This window comes from Myxine glutinosa, chromosome 6 (assembly GCF_964187855.1).
Source record: "Myxine glutinosa chromosome 6, kmMyxGlut1.1, whole genome shotgun sequence".
NCBI classification, from domain to species: Eukaryota; Metazoa; Chordata; class Myxini; order Myxiniformes; family Myxinidae; genus Myxine; species Myxine glutinosa.
In genome coordinates, this window is record NC_136266.1 from 166,266,762 (window position 1) to 166,293,644 (window position 26,883).

General features: G+C 43.9%; 1 long non-coding RNA gene across 1 annotated transcript in view; it reads right to left on the reverse strand.

Annotated features, from left to right (window-relative positions):
* Positions 1-3,016: 3,016 nt before the first annotated feature.
* Positions 3,017-26,883, reverse strand: part of LOC137428968 (uncharacterized) — a 123,372-nt gene continuing 99,505 nt past the window's right edge. The window contains exon 2 of the long non-coding RNA XR_013623745.1: positions 3,017-3,109. This is a non-coding gene — a long non-coding RNA (uncharacterized LOC137428968). The remainder of the gene's footprint in view (positions 3,110-26,883) is intronic.

A 26,883-nucleotide genomic window follows, 5' to 3' on the forward strand; every position in this document is an offset into this window, starting at 1 on the left:
GTAAGTAATAACAAACATATACAACATCCATGTCACATTTGACAGTATATAAACAGGACTTGTGGACATTAATGTTCCACAAAATACTGAAGTTCACAATGATGAACACTACATGGACGCAAACCACTGATCTCTATAGTTATTATAGAGATCAGTGCACAAAACACACAACTAGATTCAATTCACTGATGCTTGAACAGCACTAATCTTGACATTTGCTTTCGCACTTTTATCACCAGTAATAATTTCTGTGTGTTCTTTTCCCATGTGGAAAAGCTTTATTTTGCTGTAGCAGGATGAAGCCATGGTCACCAGCTTGTGGATGTGGTTGTCTTCCACTGCTGTATCGAACTGGTGCGAATGGAGATCAGGAAAAAGATTCATTGCAGATGAGTTTTTTAGTACACTCCTTGCCACTGCGGAACAGATTCCTTGACCTTGTGGAAGTTTTCCATCCGATATTTTCATCATACGTTGAAAACATTTCTCAGTTTCCATGCATACGGAGACGATGCTTGAGGATGCCTTCTCCAGGCCTCCACGGTCCTTAATGGCCACAAAACTGGTGGCTCTCTACATTGATAGCACCCAATGCTTTCGTGCACTGCATGCAACTTGTTCTTTTCCACATCATGCGCACCACAAAACCAGCAATGTAGTTGACAGCAGCTTCTTTGTACTCTGACACCTCCTCAAAATTCGGTGTATCTGCATAATCATGTTCATCTGCAGTGGGATCTCTGATGAGCAGGTCATATTTTCTTGCCACGTTAACTGTGGATTGCGATACGTTGTCAATGTGGAGAACATCAGTTCTGTCCAAGATTGCACAATTTCCTGTTCCGTTCTTGACTGCATGTCGGACCAGAAGGCGCTTGTACGCCGCCTTGAACTGTCTCGCTGTGGGATTGTTGTTGAAGCCACCTCGTGCCCGTACAGCTGCAAAGAATAGTTCGATGTGATCCTGACTGAATTTGTATGTCAGGAGATATGTCAGAGGGGCATTTGGTGAATCAACAAGTTCAGAGAACAAGTTGATTGTGCTCTCCATGCTAACAATAAAACCAATGAACCCTGTCTTCCGAGGACCGAGATGCATCGGAGAGCCTGATCTATCTTTCAGACTGAGGAGGAATTTTTTGGCTCCTTCCATTATTTTCCACCATCTGTCTTTGTTGGTTTTCCTCATAGGTGCTTTGAAGCCTTTCCCAAGGGGATTTCTGCTGTTCAACACATCAAAGGCACTGTCGATGTGCCTGATAAATTCCACTGTCGCTTCACATCCCTTGAACTGTGGCAGTTGGAGACCCTCATTGCAGTATTGCAATGCATCAGCAACACTGGCACTGAAAACTTGCGCAGCAAGATTTACCTTCATCTTCTGCTTCTTCCACTGTATGTGAGCACTCCTCAGTTTATTTCCAAGACGAAGTCCTTCGGATTTTTGGAGAGCGTTCAACTCTTCAATGTACTGCCACCTTACAGTCCTGCAATCACTGGTCTGGAAAAGTCCACCGTCTGCCAATGCATTCCGCAACAGCTTCAACATGTGGCAGGCATCCAGAATCACATGCACTCTTTGGGTTGGATCAGCTGGATGGGCGAAAGATGGATCCAATGCAGTGACATCGATTTTTGCACCCAAACAACGCATCATGGCCAGGTGACAAGAAGGTCCATCACATGTAAGCGAGACGGCTCGAACACCTGCCTCATGTAGACGGTGAAAGCATTCCGTGACAACATTAGCGCGGTGCTCGCCATTCATGGCAACTATGAGGAAATATCCCAAGGGTATTTTCCAAGATTCATTCACCGATACGGCCATGAACACCAGAGCATCTCTTGCCACCGGTGTAGAATCATCAAATTTCCCACTACCGATGTCGACATATCCATGGTATCTTCCATTGGCGAATTCAACATGCTTGCGAATTGCAATCTCATCAAACATGATGGCACACACAACCTCCTTCCCTTGGCTTGCGTAGTCTTTGGTGCGCATTTGTAGGGCATTAAATGCAGCCTTGGTGAAACCTGGATCTCCTTCGATGCCCTTGTACCATGACCTAATTTGACGTGGATGTGGCAAGGCCAAATCAAAAGACTCACATAGTCATATGCTTTACTGGAGTAAAACTGAAGAGTCATAGCAAATGATCTTAGTTCCTCTGGATAGGATGCAGATTTATTCGTATTGCTCAGAATTCTCTTCATGACTTCTTTTGGAATACCACTGAATGTTGTCTCCAACATTTCTGCACAATTTGTGGTGATCAAGTTCTTATCACGCAAAGATGTCACAACCACACTCATATCATTCACTTTTTGCAACAAACGCCTTGTTTTCTGCTTTTCAAGTTTTAGTTTCTTATTGCAACTTTGCAGCTGAGCACTGGCGTCATCCAATTTGTGTTTCAATTTTCTTGGAGATGCCATCGTGGCATAGGAGTGGTCTTGGTGGCACATGGACTCAGATGTTGGATCAGGTTGAGTGGACTCTGTGCTGGAGCCTGGTTCAGTGGTGCAGTCGTTCTTGACTTTGGTTTGTCTGCGAGTTGTAGCTTTCTGGAAATTAAATATTAAAAATAATTATATTCCAGTATATATCTATCCAGAACAACTTTACAAATGCTCTGGTGCTTTATAATACGAGCTGTACGAGATCAGGATCTCAAAAAACCTTAGAATCACATTTTGCGTAATATCTCAGGAACTAATTGACATAGAAACACAAGGCTGATTGCGTTGGAATCGTCTCAAGAAGGCATCCTGAGACTGCTGAAATCACATCGTCTTGTGTAATGCAGTGAAATCGATAGCAATTACATCAGCTAACATCAAATGACAAAAGACATGAAACTTAATTTGTTGTTGAAAATGTACTCATGAGATTATGACATTTGCATTTACCTTCTGAAGATGGTCAGGAAATCCAAAAATGGTGGGAACTGCATTTGGCCTCAGACGAACTGTTTGACCAGTCCTGTCAAAACTGTCGTCTGTGAAATGGTCGGAACAGAGACGTGATCTTGAATTAGGTAGCCACTTGTCCCTCTTTGTGTTCAACACCCACCTCCGTAGCCTTTCTGGATCACAGTGTGGGAACCTGCATGCCAAATACATTCTGTTAACGTCATCCTTGCATTGGTTGACAGATGTTGTCATGAAATATAACAATAGTCGGTCATGATAAAATGAAAATGGGAATTCCCACACAGGGAGAACAAAATTTACTATAAACAATACTTGTCGGTTGACATAAAAATAAAAGTAAAATTTGAAATTATAGTCTGTATTTTTGTTTGCTGCTAGGCCAAAATTATTTTGTTCTTTGCCTGATTATCAACAGCAGTTCTGCGAGTTGAAGATCTGTTATAACAAGTTAAAACAGACCAGGGATAAACCCATGCAATTAAATATTTCCTGCTCTAATATGTGCCTCTGTGCGCTGATACATTGAGATCACTGTCAACGAGTCATTCCACAAATGAATAAACAGTCAACAATTACATTTTAGTGCATAAATTATACAATTGCTGGTCAACTTAGTCCTAGCGAACTAGCAGACCCGGGCATTGTCACTGTAAAAAAAAAAAACACCTTTAGAGGCCATTTTTCCCCGCAAGCGGGGGTTGGCCTTTTTCGGGAACCGTGGTTGTTGTTGTTTTTGGTCCCCTTTTTGAAGCAATGTTTTACGGCCGGATGCCCTTCCTGACGCCAACCCTTTTTGCCGCCTTTAGCGACAAACAGGGAATTACCAGTGAACTGGTACTCAATTAGCCGACCTCGGAAGGATGACAGGCTGAGTCAACCCCCCTGGCGTTAATTCAGCGATCGACCGGGATTCGAACCCAGGATCCTGGGATCCTAAGCCGGCACCCTAGCCGCTAGCCCAACACCAGGGATTGTCACTGTCAATTTTGTCACATTGTCACTGTGCAGGTTAATATTTCATCAATGACAATTCACAATATGCGGTCCGCTAGGGCTACGTGAGCCTGACGACAAGGCCCGACAGACATTGAAAATCAAAGTCATGAAGAAAAAATTTAAAACTTACTGATGGAAAGTCACTCCTTTCTCTCTTTTGTTGCGCTCATCGCGGTTTGTACAACCAAACGAAACCCACGCAGGCATCCTGTCGCTTGTCACAATAAAATTCTTAAAAGAGTTGATTTGCAATTCAAAATTACTATAAATATCTAGCTTTTATGGCAGCATTCACCAGGTCCGCAAGCACGCGACAAGTCGAATGAACGATTGTTTTGGGGGTGTCAAGATGGCGCCAGGTCACTTCCTGTTGCCTCAACGAGAATAGGCCAATCACCATTAGTCCACCCATCCAGTTATTATAGAGATCAGTGCGCTCAACAGGTGGGAACCCGGAAAAGGATATGACATCACAGTATATAACAAGATCTGAATGTGGGATTCGGATGTGAGAATTATTTAATCATTACGTGTTTCTTCACCATTGAGTGACGGGGCTAAAAACGACACATAGCAGATATCTCAAAAGGTTATGTACGGATTTGGACGAAACTTGTTGGACAGGTTGGGTGTCTGACAAGGACGATTCGATTCGATTTTGGTGAAGATCTGAATATGGATTCGGATACGAGTATTATTTAATTTTGCTAATGATTCGTCACCATTGAGAGATTGGGCCAAAAGTGATATGTAACATAATATTTTAAAAAGCTGTGGATGAGTTATGCCTAAACTTGGGGGACGAGTTGGTTTGGCGACAACAACAAGGTGATTAGATTTTGGTTCAGGTCCGAATCCAGATCCGGCCTATCAGTGGGATACAAAAGTGAACCATTCAGCCTGGTGGAGGGATACGCTCTACCAAGTGCCGTTCTGGTTTGAATTGTGTTTGACCTGACACTGCAAATTGTCTTGTAAAAAAAAAAGTTTTCATGGTCGATGGTAGGTCATTAAAAATGTGGGGGAGGAATATATCCACTATGAAGATGCAATGATAAGAATTTTCATGTTATTGAGTTGAATGGTTGTTACTTTGTGTATTTCTTCTAGTTTGGAATTCCCAATTTGAAAATTCTCCATCGTCTTGGAAGTGGGGCATGTGGGACCGTCTGGTTTGCGCAGAATATGCTGACTGGAGAAGAGGTACGTACACGCGTGTAGTTCTACTTTTCACGGGAATGAAGAATGAAAGGTTTGTTGACCTTTTCAGCAAATTTTGCTATTCGGGGTAAAAAATGAAAAAGATATAACAGCAAGATGAGAACAATCGGTCATGTTGAATTGTAAGTTTGAGTTTTAATACAGTGCTGTTAGTGTAAATTCAAGGAGATGAGCAAACCACATATGATGCTGTGAAAAACTGGGAATTTTTAACCCTCTCCTTTTCCCCTCGTGTGCTTTACCTCCCATTGGATGTTGATGTATAAGCACGTCCTCGAACTCACAAACTGCCTTCTCGAGCGCGATGGGATTCTTCTTCAGGTTTTTGCTGCAAACAATCTCAAATCTCATACGATGGTGCTGAAGAAGCTCATTGTGAACCAGACGTATGGTGGGGGTGGGGTTTGTGTGGCTGACAACAGGTCCATCCAATGGTCGAAGCTCTATGCATAAGCGGATCAGAGCATCACACAGTGCGTCATCACATTCGTTATCCACGGTGTGGTGTATGAGGTGCTGCATTCCCCTATGAGGAGTATCAACTGGCGGTTCATTTTTATGACATTAGTTGCAAAAGGCACACCAACAGCATCATGGGAGTCTCCAGCTGATTGTTTGATGATGGTGTGTGCTGCGCATTGCAGCACAGTGGTGACGACCAGACGTCACTTGTTTGGAACGACATAAATAGTTAAAAGAATAGATATAAATTACGTTTCCTTTAGAACTGTTAGACCTTTTTCAGAGCTTCACACCCTTCAAACCTTTTAATACCCCTTTGACACTTTTGACTCGTTTGACCTCTCGACCTCTTAATACAATTCAGACCCTTTAGTCCTTAAATTACACCATCGGAGACCCCTTAGATATTGTCGCATCCGTAGCAAGTGAACACCAGCCTTGGATGGATGAGCCGAACCAGCCTTAACTCCTGAGGCGACCTCCCGATTATGGCATTTATTGCGCGCGTGAAAGGGAAGAGACACGAAGCGTTTGACGACAGAAACACGGGTTTAATCCGAAACCCAAACCAATAAGACAAATAACATGCAACAATAAGGATTTATATTTTTAAAAAGGCGCGCAAGGCAAAATAAGGCTGAGGTAAAAATGGTAACTTGAGGTACCTCCACGCAGTTACACAAACAAACGCAGTTACAAACACACACACACACACACACAGAGAGGTAAGAAAATAAAAGTTGACGATCCGGCACACACAACTGGCCCCAAAATGGATCCTGTAGTATTGGAAGTTGGCGAAGCCTCAGGGCCACCAAGCGGGCAGCGGCAAAGAATGGTGGCAACGCCGTGCGTGCGAAGGCATGCCCGGGATAAGGCGAGTCATGAAGACGGCCCTCTTTGTGTCTCCACTTCGGAAAAGACAGGGCAGCCTCCAGCCATTGGACGTAGTTCGACTTCTCTATTTTTGGGTGGGGCGGGGGGGGGAGGGGGGGGCAAGGGCTTAAAATTAATAATAATACCAAGGTCTGACTTCTAGGTAGCTGGGTCTGACTTCCAAAATTACCGTTTGTTGGTGTAGTTACAATGTACGTGAAATCATAAATGCAGTTTACATTCATTATTGTTACCCACGTTTAAATACGGGATGTTTTTATCTTAATTGTAAACTACTGAAAAAATAAAGGTGGGGGCATTGCTCCCCCCTGCCCCTCCCCAAACTCTGCCGGTGCCTCCAGCCCACCAAAGAGCCCACCAGTCGAAGCTCCCTCACGATCCCGTCGCACCAACCACTCTTTTCAACCAGAAACGATCCCGTCGCACCAACCAAAAATTAACCGTGAACCCTACTCTAATTAACATGGCATCATCCCCCGTATGATGACATTTAAACACAACCTTAAGCTAAGCTACATTTTTCCTACTTAGTACATCAAAATGCTCCTACACGTCACACGGCCCATACTATTTCTATATAATTCCACCTTTCCTGCTGTATTTTCTTACTTAACCCAATAATCTTAACAGTATTTTAAGACCCTTTCGACCCTTTAGATCACTTCATACCTTTTCAACCTTTACCCTTCACACCCTTTCAAACGTTTGCCCTTTAGACCATTTTATGCTTCATTTGCAATCAATTAGCTTTCATCCTTCCATTTATATGCCACACAAAATACACCAATACATCCCCAGTGAGGGTCTGCAATATCTGATTGCGTTTTCTACTTATTTAACTGAAATAACCCTGGAAACACTTTTCTCACAGGTGGCTTTGAAAATAATCCATAAAGACGATGCATCGGATGCACAAAAGGAAAGTGTAAGTCAATACTGTAATGATGTGTTATTTCATATGTACACTACAAGTCAAAAGTTTTAGAACACCTCAATTTTTCCAGTTTTTATTGAAATTTATGCAGTTTAATGTCTCAATGTTCTCTGAAATTAAGCATGGAACAAACAAACAATTGGAGACAAAAAAAAGAAATCAAAGAATCATTTTGTTTAACAAAATTTAATTTAAAATTTTGACTCGGCAAAGTAGCCACCTTTTGCAGATATAACCACCGAACACACTGGCATTCTTTCTCCAATGGAAATAAAATATTGTTCGGGAAGTTTTTCAAGAAAGGGAAGGATGGGGAGGACGAAAGGTTTTTTTTTTGGTTTTTCGAGGCTCGTGAAAGAGCTAACATTTATTTCACAAACAAATCAACCAGACAAACAAAATATTTAAAAAGAGGGAGCGGCAGACAAGATGGGGAGAGGAGAAGCACACAAACATAACATTTGAGAGCAGGGAGATGTGTGGGAGGGAGAGGGCATGGGGGGAGGAGGTGTGGGAAGGGGTGGGGGGTTTCTGAACGCTTTGGTTTCAACAGCGTGAAGACGAGCTAGGTGTGAGGCAGGAGCACCAGCCCAGAGGGGAGAGCAGTATTCCATTGAGCTGCGGATGAAAGCCTTGTATGTGGTGAGGAGCTCAGGTGTGCCAAGGAAGGACTTCGCACGACGGAGAATGCCCAGTCGGCGACTGGTTTTGCAGGCCAGATTTGAAATGTGGTTTTCCCAGGAAAGATCATGGCAGATAGTGAGATCCAAAAGCTTGAGTGACAGAACTTCTTGGAGAGGATTATTCAGAAAGTGGATGGGAGGGTTGTCCAGTCGGTCTTTTCGGAGAGACATCGTAAGAGTGTGAGATTTGTCAGGATTGAAAGACATGTTCGACTTGTTTGCCCAGTCTGTGATTTTGTCCAGGTCTGCAGAGAGTGATGAGGCTGCAGACTGCCGATCTGAGGGATGAAGAATGGAACGACAGAGAGTAGAGTCATCAGCAAAGAGATAGAGAGGATTTTCAAGAGAGTCAAAGAGATCATTGATGAAGACCAGAAAAAGCACAGGGCCGAGAACACTGCCTTGGGGAACTCCAGCCTGAACAGGAAGAGGAGATGAGAGAAACCCATTCAGGGCCACACGTTGACTACGACTGGAGAGGAAATCCGCCAGCCATGCGTGGAGATTTCCATGGATACCAAAGGAGGAGAGTTTGTTGAGCAGAGCGGGGTGCCAGACCGTATCGAAGGCACGTGATATGTCAAGGGAGACAGCTCTAATTTCCTGTTTGGCATTGGAGAGGATGGACAAGGAGGGAGATTTGGAGGGGAGGGGCAAGGGGGGAGTTTAGGAGGGGAGGGGCAAGGGGGGAGTTTAGAAAGTGGATGATTAATGAAAGATGAACATTAATAACAAATTGGGTTTATTGTGATTTTCAAGTTAGCGATCCGTTTAAGAACGATGGAGGAGGGGTGGAATGAATGAGAATTTAGAGCATGTAGTGAGAAAGAATTATAAGAGATTGAATATTTTTTTGAAATGGAATGAGTTGAAGAGGAAATTGAAAGGAGCCTTTTAAATCGGAAGAAAAACAGCGTGTTGTAATAAACCACAGAAATACAACACTGCAGGGGAAAGTTTAAACATATTTAAACAGAACCGTGAAGAACAGTCTTATATTCACAAAAATACCAACAGGGAGAAGGAGCCTTGAGGGACAACCATGAGTCACTTGAACAGGGCAAAAGGTGGAAGGCAAGGCGATAATGGGGGCGGGCGGGACAGCGCATGTGGACAGAGGCGCACGATGGGACAAAAGCACACGAGGAGAAAGGGAAATGTTTTTTTGGGGGGAGGGGATGGGGGGTTACAACGTTAGACAAAGAGTAGATGTCCGGGAAGTTTGGGGGAGAAGGGAAAATCAAAAATCCTCGCAAAAACAGCGAAGGAAGGAACAAACTTTGATGGGGGAAGCCTGAGGCAAGGCCGCACACGCGCGGCAAACATGAACGATTAATTTATGAAAGATAAACACCGAGAAACTTCCAAGGGGCACACTATAGGTTCACACACCGAAAGATAAATACAGTTTCGACAAAACGTAATTGTGAACAGTGACTTAACTTTGAAAACGTGGAGACCGGGTAGAGCTTCGAAAATCCGTGACGTCGTCTCCAAGATCTCCCTTGACAATCAGTCATTCCAAAGTCATGTGGGCTTTATTTCAGTAACTCGCAAAGGTGCCTGGCGTTACTGGGCAATGCAGTCGCTTCGCTGATGGGAATATTAAGAGATGGGCAAGAGACAGGAGGGAGATGGGGGCGGGGAGAGAGGAGGGGAGGAAAGGGGAAAGGGGGGAGGGGATAGGCAGTGAGAGGAGGGGCAGGGGAGAGGGAGTGAGAATAGGGGTCGGGGGTGGGAGTGAGAATAGGGGGAGGGGTTGGGCAGTGAGAGGAGGGGGAGGGGAGAGGGAGTGAGAATCGGGGGAGGGGAGAGGGAGTATGAATAGGGGGAGGGGAGAGGGAGTGAGAATAGGGGGAGGGGAGAGGGGGTAAGAATAGGGGGAGGGGATGGGCAGTGAGAATAGGGCGAGAGGATGGGCAGTGGGGGGAGGGGAGAGGGAATGAGAATAGTGGGAGGGGTTGGGCAGTGAGGGGAGGGGAGAGGGAGTGAGAATAGGGGGAGCGATGGGCAGTGAGGGGAGGGGAGAGGGAATGAGAACAGGGGGAGGGGAGAGGGAGTGAGAATAAGGGTAGGGGAGAGGGAGTGAGAATAGGGGTCGGGGATGGGCAGTGAGAATAGGGGGAGAGGATGGGCAGTGGGGGGAGGGGAGAGGAATGAGAATCGGGGGAGGGGTTTGGCAGTGAGGAGAGGGGAGAGTGAGTGAGAATAGGGGGAGTGAGGGGAGGGGAGAGGGAATGAGAATATGGGGAGGGGAAGGGCAGTGAGATGAGGGGGAGGGGAGAGGGAGTGAGACATGTAAATTAATTGTCACCATCTGGTGTAGTGATGATGTTGAGCTGTGTTTAGTTTTCATCTTGTCTAAAATACATGCCCACATCTTTATTCACAGTTTCACAAAGAGGTCCGAATTCTCCAGAATCTCTCTCATCAGAACATCGGTGAGTTCATGGCACTCATTATATAACAGCTGAGAAAGGACATTCACGTCGTTTTTATTACATTCGTCATGAGCTGCTAATTGTTTGCACCAAATCACAACACCTCTGCAGCTGGTGTTATTACCTAGAAAAAGATATCATCATCTTTGTCCGAAATATAACCTCCACCAATAAAACTAATCCACACTTGTGAAAGAGCTCCATTGGAAGTTTAAATGCTGATCTCATGACTTGTTTCTACAATTTTACCTTCTGTCCACAGTGCGACTTATCGACTATGGAGAAAATGACATGGTCTTTTACATTGTCCTTGAGTTCGCAGCGAAAGGTTCGTTTTCATCTCGTGATTGACGACATATTGAAGTCCACAAAAATGGAGAAAAAAACATTATGTTGCAGTCTTTCCAACATTTTCCTGTCTCATTTACAGTGATTCTTTAACTTCTCAATGTTTATTTTGTTGTATTTTTACCTCCGGCACCGAAGCTGGATGGAGGTTATGTTTGGATTAGACTGGGCCAAATCGGAGGTGATTTTCCTAATTCAATGTAATTTACCTAAAAGTTGTGAGTGAGTATCAGGAACAAAATCATGAAAAAGAATTTCAAAAATATTGACGTTTTACGGTCAGACAGCCCGTTACCATAGCAACAGTTACAGACGACTCAAAAAATGCCTAAATTGACGATTTCTCAAGCTGTGTTTGACCCCCAGAGTTGATTCTGGTACCAAAAGATGCAGAATTGAAAGCCAAGGATGATTGGATAGCTTAACAATGTCTGTGACACAATTCAATACCACTTTTATCCAAAAAACTGATTTTTGTCTGAAATTTCAAGCATATTTATGGAAAAAAATTGAAAATTTTGCTTTTTAATCATAGGATAACCATTAATCAGATTAAATTTACTTTAAATTGTCTTTTACAACCTTGTATTGTCCAGTTTTTATAACTGTTATAACATTGTTTAAATTTGGCCATCTTAATTTCAATAAAAAAAAGTTAACAAAAGCAGCTTACAATCATTAATGTTAATGCCTGCTTTCGGTTGTTACTGTAACCATTCATCAGGCAAGTATGCTGTTTTTGTTTACTTTTCTCATTCAAACATTATATTAATAATTGTTTTTTTTATTGCAGTGCATCACATAGGCAATTAGGCATGGATACAAAAGCTAAGACCGTGTTGTGGCTCTTCGAAAAGTGTCCCCCCATCTTCAATCTACCAGGAAACCAGGGATTCACTGGCCCTTATCCACCAACAGGGGAACTGGTTGTTCTCCAGTACCATGGGTATCACAGACATCTGCAGGAAACCAGCCACCTTCAGTCTAGCAAAAAGGATGCAGTCAAGCTTGTAGTGAAGGACTTGCAGGACTGGTGGGGAAATACCGGTTTTACCCTCAAGTCGTGGTAAGCCATAGAGAAGATGATATTTAGGGATATTGAGGAGTTCAAACTAAGGAAGAGTAAGAAGAGTAGGACGACAGATGCAGAGACCAAGAAAAGGAAGGATTTCTTAGCAAATATGAGGCAGACATTTTGGGTCGTTCAACCTGACGTTGAGAAGAAATTGGAAGCAGCACAAGCTGTGGAGAAGCAAGACAAGAGAGATAAAGAAGACTGGCTTTACCTAAAAGGTGTATGTGGGGATAGCTGTACACGTACAGCAACGCTTGGGTCTAGCGATGAGAAATTAGCAAATAGGAGGAAGCGCAAGTTTCTTGATCAGCAGGCAGAGCAGGTGAGAAGAGATAAGGATTGTCTGCGCACTGCCCCTAATGTAGATGTATCAGAAGATACTGATGACTCTGAGGAGACCACTGACACACCACTCTACACTGTTCCTGTGCAATCCCCAAAGGTCATCAAGAAGCTGGAAGGAGTTCCAAAGGATGCCTGCTTGATTGCAGGCAAGTACGCAATTTCAAATAGGGCAATCACAGAACTGGCTGCTGCCTTTCACAAAGACGACGGGAAGAACCTGGAGCAGTACAACCTATCAGTGAACACAACGGGGAGGAGGAGACAGTCTGTGAGGGTGGAGAAGGCGGGAGACATCGCTAAGTGGCAACTTGGTGACAGCACTTCCAAAATGTATGCTCTGCACTGGGACGGGAAGCTGATCAAGTCCCTAACCCATGTGGGCAAGGACATGGAGCGAGTGGCCGTGATACTGACAGGGACAGATGGCCAGGAGGTACTGCTGTCAATTGTTGGGATGGAAGGGAGGTCAACTGCTGAAAATGAGGCGGCAAAGATTATTCAGGTATTTATGCTCTACAGTTCTGTTAAGTTAATAACAATCCTTATTTTTCGCTTTTTAGTTATACAATTTAGATTTGAGTTTTGTAAATTTTGGAAGTTTCTTATGTTTGTTCATTGAAGACAGTAAAACTGTCCAACTTGAAATATCCAAAGTCTAAAAGTGAAGTAACAGTAGCGGTGTAGTTGTAGGTACCACAGCCAAAGGGTGTTGTGGATTTTGTTTAATTATACAAAAAGAACTACTTGTAAGTAGCTACATCAAATTAAGAATTTACTTGGAATATGTTAGTTATTTTTAATATAATAATGAAGCAAATTAGCAATTTGGCATTCCACACTAATTTGATCAATGATAAAATTGATATTAGTCTATAAAGTATATTCTAACTTATGTTCTATTATTAGTAGAATATAAGTTATCATTTGTGTCTTTACCTTATTCTATTTATTTTCTATCCAGGTCCTCAATGAGCACCCAATCGACACATCAAGGATAGGCGCTCTTGTCTTCGATATAACGGCAGTGAACTCTGGGGTCAAGAGTGGAGTCGTAGTAAGACTGGAGACTGAGTTTGGCAGGAGTCTTCTGCAACTGGCGTGTCGGCACCACATCCACGATTTGGTTGGAGGGGCGTCTTGCTCAATAGTGTATGGCCCCACCACAGGACCTAATGAACAGCTGTTCAAGCGACTGCTCAACACTTGGAGTGAATTGGACCGGGGCAACTACACATTGGTCGAGGTGTCTGCTCAACAGAGAGAGCTGGCTGGCCATGTACATGCCACCATCACCTTCCTTCAGACGTGGATGGAGAATAGCACAAAGGAGACTCTTCGACACGACTACCTGGAGCTGGCACACCTCACACTGCTGTTTCTTGGAGGGACTGTCCCTGATGGTATGAGGACCATCACTATCAAAGCTCCTGGGGCATTCCACCACGCCCGTTGGATGAGCAAGACTTTATACACTATAAAGGTGGCACTCTTCCGTCAGCAGCTGGGAGATATCTACACACCCGAAGAGCTGGAAGACATAACCAGTCTCGCTGCATTCATGTCAGTCTTCTACACTAAAGCGTGGTTGACATGTACCAGTGCTGCAGATGCACCATCTAACGACCTGTACCTGATGAAGAACCTCCTCAAGGCTGAGGCCAGTATTGCAAAGAATCCAACAAAGTGGCCTGCCAAATTTCTGTCCTTTGTGACTGTGGCCCGAGAGAAGCTACAAAACCATTTGTGGTACCTCTCAGAGAGATTGGTCTCTTTGGCACTCTTCTCGGACAGAACGTCATCTGACAAGCAGACTATGAGAAGGGCTATGCTCAGGTACCATGGGACTGCACATAACATGATACAGGAGATGCCAGCCTCACAGCAATTGGGGAGTAAAGCCCTCAAAGACTTTGTTGGTTACGACTCTTGGAGCATGTTTGAACTCTTGGGTATTGACTCCAGTTTTGTCAAGCTCCCCGTTGCACAGTGGCCCACCTCAGACAGCTATCATCATGGCAAGGAAGTTGTGGCCAACCTCCCAGTTGTCAATGACGCAGCAGAGCGGACACTTGGACTCGCCACAGATTTGAACACTAACAAGGCCCCCACATCTGAGGCGCAGCTCCAGGCTCTATACAGGGTTGTGAAGGGCGTCAGGGAGAAGCTGCATGGACTGGCAACATCCACTGAGGTTGTGACTAAGAAGTCATTGGCCTCCATTGATTACAATTGGGACTAGGTTTTTTATTTTGTTATCAATGTTCAATGTCAGACCTTAAATTTGAGACAAAAAAGCTTAATCAATGACAAAAGTTAATTTAAAGTACATTTCATTTGACTATAGCTCTGATTAATGATTATCCTATGATTAAAAAGCAAAATTTTACATTTTATTTTTCAAACAAATGCCTTAAATTTGAGATGAAAATGAGTTTTTGGGATAAAAGTTGTATTGAATTGTGTCACAGACATTGTTAAGCTATCCAATCATCCTTGGCTTTCAATTCTGAATCTTTTGGTACCAGAATAAACTCTGGGGGTCACACACAGCCTGAGAAATCATCGATTTTAAGAATTTTTTGAGTCGTCTGTAACGGTTGCTATGGTAACGGGCTGTTTTACCGTAAGACGTCAATATTTTCGAAAAAATTTTTCATGGTTTTGTTTCTGTTACCCAGCCACAACTTTTAGGTAAATTACAACCTTGTAGTATGAAAAATTGAGAATCACCCCTGATTTGGCCCAGTCTAGTTTGGATGGATGGATGCAAAAAGCGATATATAACATAGTTAAACAAGAACGGCACTCTTCGACGTCACGACATCGACTGATATGCCTCCGCCCACATTATTACATCATCATAATACTTTTATCAAATTTGATTTAAATCCATTCAGCTGTGCTCCAGTTAGCACATTTTTACCTGACATGACAACTGACCTTTGACCTATTGACCCCAAAATTTAATCATTTAATGTTTACATCATTATACATACCTGTACCAAGTTTTAATTTAAAGCCCTTCAGCTGTTCACAAGTTCTCACATTTTTACCTGACAAGACCTGTGACCTTTGGCCTTTGACCTCGGCACCCCCAAAATCTAATCGGTTAATCTTTACATCATTATACATACCTGTACCAGGTTTGAATTTGATCAGTTCAGCCATTCTCGAGTTATAGACCTATCACAGACTTTGACCTTTGACCTCTTGACCCCAAATTCTAATCAGTTAATCTTTACAACATTATACACTACCGGTCAAAAGTTTTAGAACATCTCAATTTTTCCAGTTTCTATTGAAATTTATGCAGTTTAATGTCTCAATGTTCTCTGAAATTACGCATAGAACAAATAAACAATTGGAGATAAAAAAGAAATCATAGAATCATTTTGTTTCACAAAATTTAATTTAAATTTTTGACTCAGCAAAGTAGCCACCTTTTGCAGGTAAAACCACCGAACACACTCGTGGCATTCTTTCTGCAATGGAAATCAAATATTGTTCGGGAAGTTCTTCCCATCACTGTTGCAGAAGTTCCCACAAATGTGTTGCACTTGTAAGTTGCTTTGCTTTCACCTTCTGTCCAGTTCATCCCAAACCAGGTCGATGGGGTTTAAGTTTGGAGACTGTGCTGGCCATTCCATGATTTGAAGCCTACTGTCTTGTTCTTTTCCTCGAAGTTAGTTTTGACATAGCCTGGAGGTGTGTTTAGGGTCATTATCTTGCTGTAGCATGAACCCATGACCAACTCGGCGTATACAACAACAACAACAACATGCATTTTAAAGGCCATTTTCCCTGCAAAAGCGGGGGTTAGCCTTGCTGTCCCCATGACAATCTTCTCCATTTTGCCCTATTTTCTGCATCTCTCCTTGTTAACTCCCTTGCGCGCATTTCTTTTTCCACCATCTTTAGCCAAGTCTTTCTCGGTCTTCCCCGTCCTCTGCTTACTTCTACATTCATTTCCATCACTCTTCTCAACCAGTCACTTTCATCCTTCCTCAACACATGACCAAACCATCTCAACCTGTTCCTCTTCACAGCATCAATCACAGGCTCTATTCCCATCATCTTTCGCAATTCATCATTTGTCTTCCTCTCTCTCAACGATACTCCACACATCCACCGAACCATTCGCATTTCCACCCTTTCCAACCTTCGTTGCTGCTCTACGTTCATTACCCATGTCTCGCTCCCATAAATCATAACACTTCTCACACATGCAGCATACACCTTTCCCTTCAGCTTCAACGACACTCCCCTCATCATCAGCACGCCACTCAATTCCCGAAACTTCTTCCATGCACATCTCACTCGAGCAACCGTTGCCGAGTCGGATCCACCTTCTCCATTCAGCATGTCTCCGAGGTAGCAAAATGTTTTCACACCTTCCAGCTTCACGCCGTCTCCAAGATCCAACTCAACATTTCCTCCATCTGCAGCTCCCTCTGTGCACACCTTACATTTGAATGTAGCTGCCACACTGGTTAATGACCCTCTCAGACCACTACATTTTTGATGAACCCACTCAGCGCACATTGTACATTGAATGGAGTTCACTCCGACACCCTTCCTACACACAGCACAGGGCCACTTCCCAGTTCTTTCCACCTCACCACATGCTTTACCACTTGCCATAACCTTCGTCTTTCCGATATTCACCTTCAGACCTTTTGTCTCCATACATTCCTTCCACGTGTTCATCTTTTCCATCAGTCCATCCATACTTTCCGCAATCAACACTAGATCATCTGCATACAACAACTCCCACGGTAAACCCTCCTTTACGTTCTGAGCCAGCACCTCCATCACAGCTACAAATAGTAGTGGACTTATTACCGACCCCTGATGCACTCCCACCTTCACCTCAATACCAGAGGGTATTGCATGGTGCTGCAAAATGCTGTGGTAGCCCTTTTTGTTCAGGGTGCCAGTCATTCTGTGCAAGTCGCCGACTGGATCCAGCAAAAGAGCCCCAGACCATCACGCTTCCTCCTCCATGTTTGACAGTTGGTGTCACACACTGAGGAACCATCCTTTCGCCTCCTCGACAACGAACAAAACCCCTGCGTGATGAACCAAAGATTTCAAATTTTGATTCATTGGTCCAGAAATCCTTCTTCCAGTCTTCAGTAGTCCACTGGCGGTGTTTCATGGCCCAGGCAAGCCTCTTTTTCTTATTTTGCCATCTTAGCAATGGCTTTCTTACTGCCACTTGACCTGTCAAACCTGCAGCTCAACGTCTTCTCTTCACAGTTGAAACTGAGACTTCCTTACTTCGACCAGTGTTAAGCTGTGCTTGAAGCTGTTGTCCTGTGAGCTGCCTATCACGCAAGCTGTTGACTCTCAAAAACTTGTCTTCTGATTCTGTTGTGGCTTTGGGTCTGCCAGACCTCTTCCTGTCAGAGTTTCCTCCAGTTTACAATATACGACTTTCTGTAGTGCAATATTGTCCAAATAATGCTTCAGAGGGTGTAATAACAGTCTGTTGCAATACTGCTTTTATACAGACAGGGGGTTTGTAATGAAGTAATCAGCAGAGGTTGGGACACCTGTAGGAATTGTTTGCATCAACTTTCAAGGTTTAATTTACTTACATTGCTGCAGAACAGTTGTAAGTTGTTAACCCATTACTTGTTCCCTGACGAAGGCCTTTTTTTACAATATAACTGTGCAATTTATATTATTTTCCCGTTTTTGCAAACCTAAACTTTTTTTTTTTTTTTACCTCGAGCAGTTTTCTGTTTCCCTTTGTACCATTTCAGGTTATTCACTGGACATTAAACTGCGTAAATTTCAATAAAAACAGGAAAAATTGAGGCGTTCTAAAACTTTTGCCCGGTGGTATACATACCCATACCAAGTTTGAATGAGATCACTTCAGCCATTCTCGAGTTATAAACATATTACAGACTTTGACCTTTGACCTCTTGACCCCAAATTCTAATCAGTTAATCTTTACAACATTATACATACCCGCACCAAGTTTGAATTTCATCACTTCAGCCGTTCTCAAGTTACAGACCTATTACAGATTTGACCTTTGACCCCAAAATCTAATACGTTAATCTTTACATCATTATATATGCCTGTACCAAGTTTGAATAAGATCACGTCAGCCGTTCTCAAGTTATAAACCTATTACAGACTTTGACCTCTTGACCTCAGAATCGAATCAATTAATCTTTACATTATTCCACATAATTGTACCAAATTTGGTCAGAATCCCATCACTGGTTCACAAATTGTTGCGGTAACAGTATCCAACATGACCTCTGACCATTGACCTCGTCACCCCAAATCTATTCTGTTTATCTTTACCTAATTATACATACCTGTGCCAAGTTTGACTAAGATCCCTTTAGCCGTTCTCAAGTTATCGCGGGAACAAAAACCTATAACGGACGGACGGACAGCCGGACGGACAACCTGAAAACATAATGCCTCTGGCGACTTTGTCGGCAGAGGCATAAAAGGTTGCGGACGAGTTATGACAAAACTTGGTGGAAGAGTTGGTGAGGTGACAAGAAGAAGCCGATTCGATTTTGGTTCAGGTCCGAATCCAGATCCGGCCTATCAGTGGGATAGAAACCATCAACTGTTGAGCCTGGCGGAGGAGGAATGCGCTCTTCCGAGTGCCGTTCTAGTTCGTTATTTTTCCTTCCATACCCATTCCTTATCTGTCTGTTTGTGAACGGGATATCTCAAAATGTTGTGTGCGGATTCGGACTAAACTTTGTGAACAGGTTGTGCGAGGTTTGTGTGGTATATTATTACCACACACTTCCTTCCCCCATTCCTCTTATCTTCCCCCATCCAAAACCTTGATCTTTTCTACCCCCGTTAATCCACACCACATCCACTTTTTTGAAATTCCGACTTCTTTCCTGGAAGTCCAAGCAGTGTCCATGTGTTTATACCTCTCCCATCACCCCCCCCCCCCCCTTCCCGTGCCTCCTCCCCCAAAGCCCTCTCCCTCCCACAGATCTCCCGATGTCCCTGTTCTCTACTGTTGTACTTGTGTGCTTCCCTCTCTCTCCCCATCTTGTCTCCCGCTCCCTTTATTGTATGTTTTGTGTGTCCGTTTGTTTGTTTCTGAAAAACACACTTTGCACTTTCATCTCTTACTGTGTAGGTATCCTCATATTTATCTCTGTACAACACGTGTGTTTCATACGTTTCACCTCCAGGTTCTCTGTGTGAGCTATTGGATGAGCCAGAAGGGGTGACGGACAGCATGGCAAGATCCATCATTAAACAGGTGAGGTAACATGAAACAGGTGAACACAAGGTCGAACTGTCTGGGTTCGATTATTATTTAACCAACGAGAAACTTTCAGACTGGTTCTTCGTGGGCACGATGTTGCATCAAGGAACCTGGTGTCCCCCAGGAGGAACCTTAAGTTTAGGATCCATCTGCGAGCATTAGCTGATGGATGTTTAATCTCACATGGTCTCTGGATTCTTGGCCAAATTGCAAATTCCTGCCCTCGTTTGTCGAGGGGAATTGTACCAACAGCGTCGACACGAATCAGTTATGATGTTCAAATTTGGGATCGAATCCGTGTTGCATTACACACAACCGAAGTACAACTGTGGTGACGTGATGTCAGCTCTCCCATCTGTTCGCATTCACCTATGGATGTTAAAGATTGCACAACACCTTTCAAAAAGAGTCGAACATTGAGACCCTGAACAAACTCTCCATTCCTGCCCTAAAGGAAGGGGAGGAACACTGCATGAGTGCTGTTACTTTAGCCTCAGCAAGTACGCAACCACCACCCATGTGCTACCTGTGAGAAAGCACAATATGGGATTTGATGTGGTACACCTGCTCCACTCTTTTCCTTCCACACCCATCAGGATCTCAAACTTTTAGCGGAAGATTTTGTGAATGATAAATTGTGCAATGAGTTGAATGAGTTGTTTGTTGTTTATCAATGAGCTGTTTTCTGACACTTTTATTCATTCTTTCACTCAGGCTGTCGATGCATTGTCTTACCTTCATGAGAAAAAGATCTGTCACGCTGATATCAAGGTAATCTCGTGAGTTGATCATCACTGTTACTCGTACCAGGTAGACCGACCAAAAGACCCACCGATCATCCGTCCATGTACTATTGTGTCCGTGATATTTGAAAAACCGTTGAACATTTAGCTTTCATATTGGAAATATCTATTCCTCATGACGTCATCTCAACCTTATTTTATCACGAGCTGTGATTGCTCGAGTTCTGTTGCCATGGCAACCATCTCGGTAATTTGGCTTATGTACGATATCTGCGATGTTCTTCTTACCTTGTTTCTTTTTAAAGTGTGTGTGTGTGTGTGTGTGTGTGTGTGTGTGTGTGTGTGTGTGTGTGTGTGTGTGTGTGTGTGTGTGTGTGTGTGTGTGTGTGTGTGTGTGTGTGTGTGTGTGTGTGTGTGTGTGTGTGTGTGTGTGTGTGTGTACCACCCAAAAGGTAGGACACCTGGAGTATCAGCTCTTCTCCTTTCCCTTCTCTTCTCTCTTTTCTCTCTCCCTTGTTCTTTCATACCCTCTGCCTCCTGGAGACTTTTTTTGCTGAAAAGTTCGAAAAAGTTACGGCCAGACTTGACTCTACCTCAACTGATGGACCCAGGTGGCTTAAACACCTGTGTTCTCATAGGCCTATCCAAAAGGTGCAGAACTAGATCCTCTCAACTAAAGGCCAGTTATTTTACTCCCAATTATTAGCAACATCATTGAATCCATCATCTTTCATTTTCTTAAATGTCCTGATCTATGACCATTGCTTTGGATGATATCCGAGCCACTCAACTCCGGAGTAGCTGCTGCTGCTCTCTCAACAACGGAAGGCTATCTGAATCTTAAGCAATAGGCCATTGCAGTATCTCTGGACATACATTGGGGATTCGACAAAGTTCAGCTCTCTGCTCTGTTAACCGAGATTTTTGTTTGTGGAATACAAGGCCACCTTCTTTTTCGTCTCCTTCCACCCTCCACTCATGCACTCGGCACATGACTCCCAACAGAATCCTTATCTTCCCTCTCAATGGAGGCTGGAGTGCCTTAATCAAGCATCTTCGGGCCATCCCATTTGTTCATAACAAACATGAAAGACCAAAGCAATGCCTTGAAAACGCCTCTTTTCCTCTTGACAGATGACTCCACATTTTCTGCACAATGCCACATCTCACAGGCAGCAACAGCAGTTTCCCTCTCAGCTGACCAGAAAAATATCAGATGATGCTCTAACACTTGGAACTTGTTTTTGAATCCAAGCACATCTCACGTTCTCATCCTGTATCTCGGGAAAGATCAAAATAACCACCGATCTATTTCCACAATGAACCACTGTTCGAGGTTCAGTCTCTCAAACCTCTGGGTCTCATGCTCAGCTAGACCTTTCCAGGGCACACCATGTATGAAAAGTGGCCTCCAAAGATAGCTGGAGTCAGAGATTCCTCGGTTGTCTCAAGTCCTTCCTTGGGAAATCTGAAGTTCTCAAAGGGCACAAGCCCTTTGTCCGTATCCCTTAGTACTACCTTGCCTTGCAAGCTGGTGCCCCTGTTTCATGCCTTTCTTTCCTGAATGCCGACGAATTGAAAGATCTCAATTTCATTGTCATCTCCAATAAAGGGGCTGAAGCACATCCTGCTCTTTCAGATTAGTTTTCTGCTCCTCCTCCACATATTGTTCCCCCTCTCTCTTTCATAAAGCCATACCTCCCCAATCATTCCAGGGTGCATTAATTTTTCCAGCTACTCCCTCACTGTTGAAATCCCAAAATTCAGGGGCTGCACATTACTCACCTCTGCTTCTTAGATCTGCTCTTCTCCACCTGTGGAACCTCCTTCCTCGATACAAAAAAGCTGGATGTGTATACTTTACCTGGTTTTGGGAAAGCAATTGGTAAAATAATATTGGTCCATCTCCTTCTAATTCCCTGTTTTCTTTCCTGCAATCCCCTGTGGTGTCCATCTTGCTTATCCCATGTACCCCACCCTAGCCCTCTCCCTTCCACAGATCTCCTGATGTCCCAGTTCCCTACTGTTTCTGCGCTTCCCTCTCTCTCCCCCTGTTGTCTCCCGCTCTCTTTATTATATGTTCTATGTGTTAGTTCTCATGCGAGCCAAGGCTAAGTATACAAAACAAACAAACAAGGCTGTTGTCCCAGGTTATAACCATGATATATCACAGCGCCTTCAGAAAGTGTTCACACACCTTGCTTTTTTCACACTTTGTTGTGTTACAGCCTGAATTAAAAATGCATTAAACTGATAATTTTTTTGTCACTGATTGACACATAAGACCCTATAATGACAAAATGTGATTTTACTTTTAGAAATTTTCGCAAACTAATTAAAAATGAAAAGCTTAAATGTCTTGAGTCAATAAGTATTCAACCCCTTTGCTATGACACTCCAAATTGAGCTCAGGTGCATCCAATTTCCTTTGATCATCCTTGAGATGTCCCCACAACTTGATTAGAGTCCAGCTATGGGCAATTCAATTGACTGGACATGATTTAGAAAGAAACACATCTTTCTATAGAAGGTCCCACAGTTGGCAGTGCATGTCAGAGTCGAAACCCGACCATGAAATCCAAGGAACTGTCCGTAGAACCCCGAGATAGAACTATGAGGAGACATACATCTGAGGAAGGGTATAAAACAATTTCTAGTGTGTTGAAAACTCCCCAACACGTCCCCGGTAAACGTTACAAGACTTAACTACCGACAAGCGCGTTCAACATTGAGAGCACAGTCGTATAACTCTGTTACTCACGAAATACGTCACAAGTTGGCGGATGCAGCGTAAACCAAAAATGACCGAGAATGGATTCTAAGTCCGACTGTACCCAGTGCCGTCAATAAACACGGCACTTACTGTACCCTGGGAGCCCCAAAGTAGCCAATTGGCACACGCGGAAGATTTTGGCCAATCCACGAGGAAAAAATTCCCTTCTTATTTCCAAAATACCTCGGTATAGGAGTTGGTGCGTTTTCAAAATTAATGAAGGCCAAACATCCAGTTACTTTTCAATCAAACTCTCTCCTCACTCTCTGCAGACCTGGACAAAATCACAGACTGGGCAAACATGTGGAACATGTCTTTCAATCCTGACAAATCTCACACTCTTACTATGTCTCTCCGAAAAGATCGACTGGACAACCCTCCCATCTACTTTCTCAACAATCCTCTCCAAGAAGTTCTGTCGCTCAAGCTTTTGGGTCTCACTATCTGCCATGATCTTTCTTGGGAAAACCACATTTCAAATCTGGCCTCCAAAGCCAGTCGCCGACTGGGCATCCTCCGTCGTGCGAAGTCCTTTCTTGGCACACCTGAGCTCCTCACCACATACAAGGTGTGAAAGGTGTGAAAAGGTGTGAAAGGTGTGAAAGCTGGAAGGTGTGAAAACATCTCGCTACCTCGGAGACATGCTGAATGGAGAAGGTGGATCAGACTCGGCAACGGTTGCTGGAGTGAGATGTGCATGGAAGAAGTTTCGGGAACTGAGTGGCGTGCTGATGAGGAGGGGAGTGTCGTTGAAGCTGAAGGAAAGGTGTATGCTGCATGTGTGAGAAGTGTTATGATTTATGGGAGCGAGACATAGGTAATGTACGTAGAGCGGCAACGAAGGCTGGAAAGGGTGGAAATGCGAATGGTTCGGTGGATGTACGGAGTATCGTTGAGAGAGAGGAAGACAAATGATGAATTGCGAAAGATGATGGGAATAGAGCCTGTGATTGATGCTGTGAAGAGGAACAGGTTGAGATCGTTTGGTCATGTGTTGAGGAAGGATGAAAGTGACTGGTTGAGAAGAGTGATGGAAATGAATGTCGAAGGATGTAGAGGACGGGGAAGACCGAGAAAGACTTGGCTAAAGATGGTGGAAGAAGAAATGCGGGCAAAGGGGTTAACAAGGAGAGATGCAGAAAATAGGGCAAAATGGAAAAGATTGTCATGGGGACCGCAAGGCTAACCCCCGCTCTGGCAGGGAAAATGGCCTTAAAATGCATGTTGTTGTTGTTGTAGTAGTAGTACACCGAGAGTTTGCCAAAGGCAAATTAGACTTTTCGAGCATGAGGCAAAAGATTCTGTGGTCTGATGAGACTGCAATTGAACTCCTTGGCCTGAATGCAAAGTGCTACGTCTGGCGGATATTGAGCAAAGCTCATCATCCATTTAACATCATCTCTACCTTGAAGCATGGTGGTGGCGGCATCATGCTGTGAGGATGCTATTCAGCGGCAGGGACTGGGAGACTTGTAAGGCTAGAGGGAACAATGAATGGAGCTAAATACAGGCAAATCCTTTTGGAGAACCTGCTTCAGAGTGCAAAAGATCTTAGATTGTGGCGAAGATTTATGTTCCAACAGGACAATGACCACAAGCATACAGTCAAAGCAACACTGGAGTATAGCTTCAGAACAAGAATGTGAAAGTCCTTGAGTGGCCCAGCCAAAGCTCAGACTTGAATTCCATTGAAAATCTGTGGAAAGACTTGAAGATTGCTGGTCACCGACACTTCCCATCCAAGTTGACAGAACTTGAGCAAATTTGCAAGGAAGAATGGGAGAAACTCCCAAAATGCAGATGTGCAAAACTGATACAGACATCCCCAAGAAGATTCGAAGCTGTAATCACTACCAAACGTGCTTCTACGAAGTATTGACTCAGGGGGTTGAATACTTATGTAAATTAGATGTTTCTGTCATTCATTTTTAATTATTTTGTTAAAATTTCTCAGAAAATAATTCCGCTTTGAGATTATGGGGTATTATGTGTGAATTTCTGACAAAAATTCTCAATTTAATCCGTTTTAAATACACGCTGTCACAACAAAATGTGAAAAAAGTCAAGGGGTATGAATACTTTCTGAAGGCACTGTAATATATGCACATAAGCCGTAAACACGTTTTTGCTCTATGGATGTATATCGGGCTCTATGGATGTATTATTTGCAGCACCGTACGCGGCAACATTCATTCATTGGGACCTGTAGGGACATGTATTGCAAAGAATAATTCTCACTGCGTCTTGTTTATTTTATTTTTTGGCAGTTTTGCATGTAACTATGTAACATGCCTCAACATGTTTTGCATGTAACATGCCTCAACTCTGTGTTTGCCTCAAAATCCTTAGTCCCAAACCCATCTCTCTCTGTTCCCACCTTTCCCAGTCGAACCAAACTGCTCCTGGAATCTGTGACCTTCTCTCCTGACAAGGTGGAGGAGTTTTTGTCAAACCTCGACTCTGATTCTGCAACTGGACCAGATGGCATCAGCCCACGGGTCCTAAAATCCTGCTCTGCCGCTCTATCTCACCCTCTCTCTGTTCTTTTCACCCTTTCCTTTGCTCAAGGTCATCTGCCAGCATCCTGGAAATCAGCAAACATTACCGCTTTACACAAAAAAGGTGCAAAAACAGATCCTTGCAACTACAGACCAATCAGCCTGCTCCCAATTATCAGCAAAGTCATGGAATCCATCATTGCTTCGGATATGAAATCTTTCCTCTTCTCCAATGGCTTGATCTCTGATCATCAATTTGGTTTCAGACCAGGTCACTCTACTCTGGACATGCTGCTCTTGCTGTCTCAACAATGGATGGAGGTCCTCAATGCCAAACAGGAAATCAGAGCTGTCTCCCTTGACATATCACGTGCCTTCGATACGGTCTGGCACCCAGCTCTGCTCACCAAACTCTCCTCCTATGGTATCCATGGAAATCTCCATGCATGGCTTGCGGACTTCCTCTCTGGTCGTAGTCAACGTGTGGCCCTGAATGGATTTCTCTCATCTCCCCTTCCCGTTCAGGCTGGAGTTCCCCAAGGCAGTGTGCTGGGCCCTGTGCTTTTTCTGGTCTTTATCAATGATCTCTCCGACTCTCTGGAAAATCCTCTGTATCTCTTTGCTGATGACTCCACTCTCTGCCGCTCCATTCCTCTTCCCTCAGATCGGCAGTCTGCAGCCTCCTCACTCTGAAGACCTGGACAAAATCACAGACTGGTCAAACATGTGGAACATGTCTTTCAATCCTGACAAATCTCACACTCTTACTATGTCTCTCCGAAAAGATCGACTGGACAACCCTCCCATCTACTTTCTCAACAATCCTCTCCAAGAAGTTCTGTCGCTCAAGCTTTTGGGTCTCACCATCTGCCATGATCTTTCTTGGGAAAACCACATTTCCAAGCTGGCCTCCAAAGCCAGTCGCCGACTGGGCATCCTCCGTCGTGCGAAGTCCTTCCTAGGCACACCTGAGCTCCTCACCACATACAAGGCTTTCATCCGCAGCTCAATGGAATACTGTTCTCCCCTATGGGCTGGTGCTCCTGCCTCACACCTGGCTCGGCTTCACGCTGTTGAATCCAAAGCTTTCAGAATCATTGGAATCTCCCGCGATGAAGCTATGTCTGAGGGCCTTTCACTCACTCACTGCAGGCAGGTAGGTGGTCTTTCTGTCTTCTACCGACTCCTCTCCGGCCTTGCTCCCCCAGCTCTCTCTGTGCTCTGTCCCCCAAATATTCCTACAGGTCGCACAAGATCTGC